The sequence below is a fragment of the Cimex lectularius genome, unplaced genomic scaffold (assembly GCF_000648675.2).
Source record: "Cimex lectularius strain Harlan isolate CLEC.00 unplaced genomic scaffold, Clec_2.1 scaffold404, whole genome shotgun sequence".
In the NCBI taxonomy this organism is placed as follows: domain Eukaryota; kingdom Metazoa; phylum Arthropoda; class Insecta; order Hemiptera; family Cimicidae; genus Cimex; species Cimex lectularius.
Window position 1 is genome coordinate 239,706 of NW_019392941.1, and position 9,438 is coordinate 249,143.

The following is a 9,438-nucleotide window of genomic DNA, read 5'->3' on the forward strand; positions in this document are numbered from 1 at the left end:
ATATAACTTTCTCATCTACGTGGGAAATGTCACTAAATTTATTATTTTAAATGAGAATCCCATATTTTTATAATACATTTCGATTATAGACCTTTTTTATGCCACCTTTACTAAACGGAAAATTTTAATACGATTGACCATTTGTGAGTTATGCCAGACAGAAGGCGCGTCATGGAGTATGCTTTATGTAACAGAAAAAAGCATAAAATAAGTCTAAAATGGAATTGTACAATATGGGATTCGCGTTTAAAATAACAAAGTAGGTGTCTTTTCCCAGCTTGATAAGGAAACTATGTTAAATCTGTTACCACCAGTTGGTACACTCTGTATAGCTTTGAGTCTCCAGTATAAACTTCTGATAAAGTATCATTTATTGTTATTTCGATCTAGGTACAAGAGACGCGGGATAATAAATGTTAAATTGTTGACGGCTAAATTGGTCCTATAGACTCAAAATATTTTATTGTTTATTTTAATTTATTTTTAATCATTGTAACTTTATGTAAAAAATGCACAATTGGTTTCGAAAATGAATCGCTTTTAAAAACGACTTGACTCAACTGCAGTTTTAGTAATTATTTTAAGAGATTGTCTTTGAACTCTGGCAGCAGTGGTAGCTTGTCGTTAATTATTTGTCTAATTTTTTGCCAGTTTGTTAATTTGAAGACAAAAGATCTAATCGAACTAGTAGCTATCGCGTGTTTTGGATTGAGTGCCGAGGATAAAGTAAATAGAATGTAACGGGTTAGAGTAAAGTAAATATTTTCACTGAACTTGACTCGGAAATGCTTATGTATGCAATCTAAATAAACCAGCGAAAATAGAATCCAGAAAAGTGATAAGAACAACAAACTTTAATCCTTTCTATGGCAATCAATTTTTTTTGTATTTTCCGTTTGCTCCTTAAGTCTTTTTTCGTTAATTTTTTATACGATATGATTTATATCTTCTCTAAATATTATTATTGTAATACAAAAATCAGGGATGAAGCGAATTTTGAAGAATGAAAAACACCGGAGTATTTCGTCAAGCTTTCGAGAAATATATCTCATTCATCAGGACTTTGAAGCTATTTAAACGGTTTAACAAATGTAAACAACTACCTAATTACAATATTAAATATAATGGCTTCAACCATAATTAAAAAATTAGTTAACGAGATCCTCCTGTCCATTCTGCATTTGAATAGTCTGAAAATTTGGCGAATAAACTAAGTGTGTTTCTTTCTTTCAAATTCAACCTCTCAGTTTATTTGTATGATTAATTATTCAGTTTTAGATTTCCTCATGTTTGCTGTTTTGTTAATAAGTAGTTAGGATTTATATTATAAATTTTAATAATTTTCTATTTATTTATTTATTTATTTATTTTGTAGCTAAGCGTTTCGATTGAACTGAGTTTAATGAGAGCCTGTCATTAATTGAGTATTATTTTTGTTCAATTATTGTTATTTTCTTTTTTGTTTTTACTACTTCTCTGTTCAGACATTGGCTTGTTGATTTATTGAAAAATGTAAATTTTTACAGTTCGTTTGGGTGCCTATTATATTCATTTTTGGCAATTTTTATGTTTGGCAAATTGATAATATTGAAACGAAAAGAAAAACATTGTAAATACTTGCAAAAACAAAAAAGTATAAATTAAAAACATACGAATAAACTATCCTATTAATGACAGTCGTTTCTTTTAGAATCTATTTAAAATCAAATTTAGTTGTTCGTCATTTTTTCTTGCCCTTAGTATTCCTTAATATGGACATTCAAAAATGTACGGACTGAGATGTTCGCAAATGACCGCGTAAATTGACGAAGGATATTTTTCTGATTTCCCCCATGTGTCGAAACTGAGCATCGTCCAAAATTCGGCATGGATATCATGTAACATGATCTCCTCTCCGGCAGGGTCCACCGAGAGATCTTCCTCAAATAATTTCGTTGCGAAATAGCCTAGTTTTGTCTTAAAATAATATTACATAACCGCACTATTCCCGTGGAAAATAAACAAATGGAGGGAAAGAACAGAGACAAGAAATTGGACGGTTTCTATCATCTCTGCCCTACATTCTCCGTTCTCTTCCACAATGTCAAAGAGAATTTCCTCTATTGTCCAAGGAACCTAATTGCCCATTTTTATGTAATCAAAACAGTGTTTTCCCTCTCGTTGTTTCTCGAGATAGTTTAAATTAATTAAAATATAAAGATTTACTTGAATTTGTATTTACATAAGCTCAAATCTGCACATGTAGGTATGTACTTATATACAGAAATATATACAGCGTTTTTGTACCACTTTCTATCACTCTTCCAGTCCACTGGCAATTCTAGGTTTTGTAATATAAAATAAATTACGAACGCCTTGAGAAGCGAGCTACAAGGTTTGGCTCAAAAGTAAGTGTCAGTGTGTCAACTTCGCATGGCCTATCCTTAATCAGGTGAGAAGTCAGATCCTCCGATCCGCCAGTCAACTGTGCTCTTGATGAGTGTGAGCTTCTCTGCCGACCAGGCCCATTAACCATACCACCGTCGTTTAATGCGTGTTTAAATCCGGAGGTTGGGTCGCCCTGGCCTTCGCCGCTTCGTCCGCCTTTTCATGCTCTACACCTATGTGTCCGGATACCCAGAGAACAGCCGGCCTTTGTCGAGACGCTCCAGTTCTTGGTATCTCTCCAACAAAGGAACTGGAAAGTCGACGGAGAACCTGTCACGGACAGCGGCAACCGCGCTGAGGGAGTCGGTGCAGACTTGGTAAATAGAGACCACATGGTCTAGGATCACCTCAAGCGCGTGCCAAATCGAACGAAGCGCCGGGAACGAAAATGAAAAAGTTATGTTAAATCTGTTACCACCACGCGATTCCTAGCTAAAATTAACTTGGGGTTTGTATAAGACCATTTTTGCGAATGCTAATCGTTTTCGACATAAACGGGGAGGGCCGTCTTGTTGTTACATAAATCGTACTCCATGACATCTTCTGTCTGGCATAACTCAGAAATAGTCAATCCTATAAAATTTTCATTTCAGTAAAGGTGGCATAAAATAAGGTCTAGAATAGAATTATAAAAATGAGGATTCTCATTTAAAATAATAAAGATAGTGTCATTTCCCAACTAAATGAGAAAGTTTTATTAAAACGTGTTACCACCACGCGATTCCAAGCCAAAATTAACTTAGGGTTTGCATAATACCATTTTTTGCTAAAGTTAATCATTCCCGAATTAAATGGGGTGACAAGTTGACACCATGTATACCTGCCTATACCTAAATATAACACTCTCTCTCACTCACACACTCTCCCTCTCTTTCTCTCTCTCTCTCTCTCTCTCTCTCTCTCTCTCTCTCTCTCTCTCTCTCTCTCTCACTATTTAGCTTTTCTTCTTCATCCTCTCTTTTCTCTTCCTATCCCTATTCCTGCCTTACCCCCACTTATTTTTTGATGATCCAGGTAAAGACCTCGGTTTAATATAAAAATAATAAGATTTACTGTAATAAAATATATATGTATATATATATCTACATATACATATATTAGATACCGCTATTAAACAAGAATGCTTGTTTAATTACCACCAACAGATACTGCTTTTTCATGAAATTAATCGTTATGGTCCATTAAATATGTTTGTTTTTATTTCTGAAACTCTTTGTTTAATTGGTTGAAGACGTTTCTTAGCAATTCCCAATTAATGATCCACCGTCTTATTACGATACCATCCCCATTCCACTGGAAAGAACGACTGTTCAATTTAATAGATAGCAAGGAAACTATAACGAACCAATTTGTCTAATGGCTTTTTCATTACAGTATAAAATGGTACACACTTCGTTTTGCAAGCCAATTGTACATAAATGTGAAATTGTGACAACTCAAATACATGCCAGCCGATTCGGACAGTGCACAACGGAATTTTGAGAATCCAGTATTCACGTCTTCGATACACTCGTTTGATCTGGCCATTACGTGTTCGCCCAAGGTTCACGAGCTGAGCATCACCGTTTCAACTTCCGGCCAACAGCTGGGTCTTGGAGCCCCGGTAGAAAGCCGATTCCTAAGCAGCACGATCATCACTGACAATTTTCTTCCTGGAAAACGTCACAATTTTAAAATCCTATCATTTCATTTCATTTGCACTTAACGTAGAGAATTCCTTTTTTTTAATCTCACAAATAGGAGAAAATAGGGCCAAACTTACACGTTTTTCGGACGAACGCCTGGTTTATTTCCTACATTTTTGTTTAACTCCATTTCTACTCAGTGAATTTTAAACCTAGTACAAATTCTGTTTCAGAGCTGTACTTTTTCTTTCTTTATATTTTTATTTTTTATGCTTATAAAATAAATCTTCAAATTCACGATGTTTCGGCATCCTGTACCATTTCTAAATGCATAGTTTATTTCCGGATTATACTGTTAGTTTTGTTTCTTATTGCATTTTTATTTTTATTTGTTATTAAATACATTCTTATAATCATTTTGTTATTAATATTTAACTTTACTAATACAATACAAAACCAATTAAAACAAATTAGCAATTATTTTATTTAACAATTAAAAAAATATGTTGTAAAATGCCAACAACGACAAAATACTAACATCACTGCCAGTTTTCTAAGGTTACAATTTTGGAACTGTTACATTTGCTGTTTATATTAGTTTCTTGTTATTTACTTTAATTTCTATTAATTTTTTAATAGTGATTTATTCTATCTTTCTTTTCTTTTTGTTTCTTTTCATTATTTTTGTAATGCTTTGAACCTTTATTATTAAACGTAAAACATATTTTAAGATTATTTTTAACTTTGTAATTTGTTGCCTTGTAATTAAGTCGTAGGTCACGAAAATTCGAGAGGATTGCGGGTGAAATTGGAGTGGAAGGCAGAGGTTGCGAAATTGAATTTAAGACCAAAGTTTGAAAGGAAAATTGTAAGAAAAGATAGTATTTGGACTTTAATTGACAGGTCAAAACTCCACAGGGTCGCGTAACGGACTCATCTACCCCATTAATTACGACGTTCGTCCGAGAGAGATTAATAAGTTTGTGAGTGATGGCAGTAATCTGAGATCCAGTGTCGATGAGCGCTCTAACTGTTTGATAATCGCCATTAACATCCAAAATGAGCGCACGGATGGTACCCAAGAGAACGGAGGTTTCAGGACAGTGTTTACTTCCTAAATGGCAGGTTTTGACGTGAGAAGAGATTATATTGGGAGAGACATTCAAGACATTGACAAAATCGTTCTTGGGCTCAGCAATCGAAGATGAGATAGGATGTTTGTGAAGTCCAGAATGATGCTTTCTACTTTTACAATGACGGCAACTTGACTTCGAAGTACAAAATTCTCTATTGTGGGCACCTAAGCAGTTGAAACTACGCTTTAATTGCTTTAAAGTTGCAAACATTTGATCGATATCCACTTTTATGAAATCGGAACAGTGATGTACGCTGGAACAGAGTACACAAATATTATCGTGCTTTGGCCCTAGGAATTGTTTCGCTGGAAGTGTTTGGTTTTGTAGTAGCATTAGTGGTCAAATAATTTTCTATTTGGGTACGCGCGACTTTGGTCTTGTTAGTATCCTTTGAGTCATCTTGAGAATAGCACAACTCGAATGCGCGGCATTCCTCGGTGACAAACTCCATGAGCTTAGGGCAGGAAGGAAACTCTGAAGATGTGTTTCTTTTCACCTTTCTTGTGACCAAGTCTAAATTGTAGCCGGAATGCCTAAAGCTTTCAAGGAGTTCACTGAGGATTTGTGTTTAGTTAAAAACATTTCTAGTCCCTGATAAGAACTAAATGCCAATGGTGTAAATTTGAGAATACGGTTGACGTACATAGAGGCTAAAATCCTTTTGTTTTGGTAGCGGCTGGTCAAAGCAAAGCCGCTAGAAGATAATTATCTGGGCTTATATGAAAACATGAGAATGTGGCTAGAGCTTCGTCTTCCAATGAAGAAATTATACAATTTCTCTGTGTTACTTAGTGAACTTTCATTATGAACTAAACTGTTAAATAAAGCGAAAAAATTATGCCAGTCTTTTATCGCGCCGTTACAAGAGGGTAAATTAATCTGAGGAAGATTTTTTGGGTGAGAGGAAGGTGGTGGTGATTTTTTTCCAAAACATATTTTGGTGAATTAAATTTGGATTATATACGACGAATTACAATTAATAGTTCGTCGAAAGCCTTTTGTGCCTGAATGACTTCCAAATGTAAAAATTGCTGAGACAATCCTGCGTTAAAATTTACAATTTCTGATTGAATATCATCAAAGAGGTTTCCAACATATCCATGCGTTCATAGACGATAGAGTATTCTTGAACGTTTTCGACAGAAATAGTTTTAAATTTTTCATGTATCGTCTGTAATCTGGAGAATATTCATGCTCGTTTGCTATGGAAAATTGTGAATTTTGATTCTTGCTGAGAGCTACGTTGAGGTTTTGCCTTCGTCGGCCATTTTCTGAATCAATGGGTTCAATTTTATTTTAAGTAATGCATACACTTACTTGATTGTACCCTTTAACTGAATAAATAAATAAATTGATTTGCGAATGCCCCAAAGAAATACAGAATGTATAATTGGAGATAAAAAAAATGAATTTACATTCAAACTGGTGGTGGCTGAAAGAGAAAATAAAAGAGAAAACAATAAAATAAATTAATTAATATGGTCAAAGAAAGTGAATGAGAGACTGATATTGACCGAGACTAAACTTTATTTCATTTTTACTGTTAAGAGAGGTACAGAACTTTAATGATTTTGTTTTATATACTTCAACGAATGAACTTTATAGAGAAAAACTATCCGGCTCGCGATTGGACCAACGATTAAGCCGTAGGCTTATTGTAATTAAAATAATTTAACAAAAAATTAATTAAACTTTTAAATAATTAACAAAAGAATGCGTAACATAAGGGAAAAACTGGGAAAATCTCTTGCTGAGAGTAGCAATGTTTCACTCACCTTACAATTCGCTCCTGCAGGAAAAGCCCGTCGGTCCGCTCCAAGGCATTAAGTTTTCCTCCGAGAATGATGAGGAAATGCAGTTAACACCTTGGCTGTGAAACATAAACAGCACTTTTCAGAAGATAATTTTCTCGTGTTGCAATCCGGAGGAGAAATACTTCGTTGAGAGGGGAAAGACGTAAACTAATTTTAAGATATAAAGAACAACAAGGCGCCCGGCCAGAAAGAAAAACGTGTGTGTACTGAACAACTGGCGGAAAAGTTGCAAGCCTCACACCGTCCGCCATCTAAGCCTCTCATCATTCGGCAGGCCAATCAGAGGTCGGAGGCTTAAAATAAAGAGAACTGAATTGAATTTTAATAATACCTTTTAATTGACTAATTTTTAATAAGAAAATAGAATAAATTACGCTTCGGCGTAAACACTTGGTATATAGTAAGAGTAATAAATCTTTATTTGCAAGAATGTACATTATATATAAATTTGTAACCAAAAATATTATTTTGGTACATCCCTGCCTGCTTTCGAAAAGTAAAGCTTGTACTGGACAGCAGCGGTTTTTGGAGATCATCAGAGAAATAAACAGAATATATCTTTACAAAATGAAAAACAAACAAATAAACAAACATAATACAAAATAAACTTGTAGTATGAAAAAAAAACCAAATTAAATTTTGGCTTTAAAATATCAACTACAATTTAAAATTTTTGAAATTATAAATTTTTTGCCTTCTTTGTAGTTTCTGAAATTTTGAATAATAATCCGCTCTTCGTAAAAAAAACGAAGTGCCACATTTAATGAAAAATTATAATAGTTCCTAGTTTTTACATTGTATAAATGTGAGTTAGCCAATGAATTTTTCTTGTTATATTCACTGATGTAACTAGTCACAAGATTATTTTTATATATATACAAACATGAACATTTAAGAAAGATTTCTTATAGATTCATTACTTTAAATTCACTGTACAATTTTTTCGTATTATGTCTATACGGTTTACGTAAATATAATAATATCATATAATAGCCGGGTTTTATTTACATTTGTTTTCTCATTAATTAGTGCTTAAAAAATTTTTAATACCATCCTACAAAGTGATTTGGATGTGCTACTGGTCGAGGAAATCATAAAACATTCGTACCATCAATCGATGACCACCCACGCAAATCCTACATAAAGAGCAGCAGTGAGCAACACCCCCGCTACGACTGCAACAAAACTGAAAACAAGGCACCATTGCAATTATGTACAATTATGTATGTTCTACATTCTATATTCTACTTAGTCATAAATAAAAAATAAAATCTGTGTTAATTAATTAATCTATTATATTTATGTACCTATTGCATATGCTCTTGTTGTTATTTAATATAATGTTGAAATTATTTTTATTAACAACATTAATTAAATATAGGTCATTATGACAGCTACAACTAAAATAATTTAACTTCGCTGTTAATTAATCAATTATTATATATTTACAGTTGATTAATTTACATATTTATTTCAAGCTTTCTTGTTGATATTATTATAAAACATTCTATTATTTTTAATATACAGTACCAATTACATGCCCTTTTCTTTCCTTTATATCATTTTCTCTACCTAATGTTTTTATGTTTTTGAAGTCAAAAATGTGTTACGATGCTGTAGTTTCTTTTTTTGCATTTAATATTATTCATATAAAAATTTCTGTCTGTTTTTAGTTGCTTAATTCATTTTTAGGCATACGGCAATATTTCTAATAGAAAAAACGAAAAAATGGCGCAGGGTAGAACCTTTACCTTTACAATTGAACCGTATTCCAGTACTTTTGCAAAGTTGTCATAATTCGGTAAGAATATCTTTCTCAATATTCATTTTGTCTATTATAATCAATTTTTCTCGGGTGTTTTCTGTATACCACAACTTAATTGATATTTTAAAACAATTTCAACCTTGCTCATCGATTCCTCTTTTCTTACGATGTTGATAACCGATGCTTAAGTTTAAAAGGTAAATTTAAACCCGAATGTACACAAAAAAGTGTCTTGTGTGAATAAACCAGCAAAAAGAATGGAGAGTAGCATGTTCGTCAAGGAAAGGTACATCGGAACAATTAATTCGCAAAAAAATTTGGAAGCACTAAAATTCGAAATCTTATGGGACCAGTTTCATTAGGGGTTGTAGTTGAATGTAAAAATATATTTAAATAACGGGTTTTTTCGTTCGAAAACCAGTTGCTACTTCTGAAATTGAAACGTCTATACCAACAAACTTCAGATCAATAACTAAACTAAGGATTAACTGGAAAACGACAAACTAGAATGTTCCATAAAAATATTTTCAAGTTTTTGCCACTTTTAATGAGAAGAGCGAAACACTGTTTCATGCATTTACGTTTGAACCATCCTGGTGACATTCAACTTTTCGTCAGAGATGTATTTCTTGGGTGATTTTTGTTATCAGGTTTCTTTAATATATACCCAG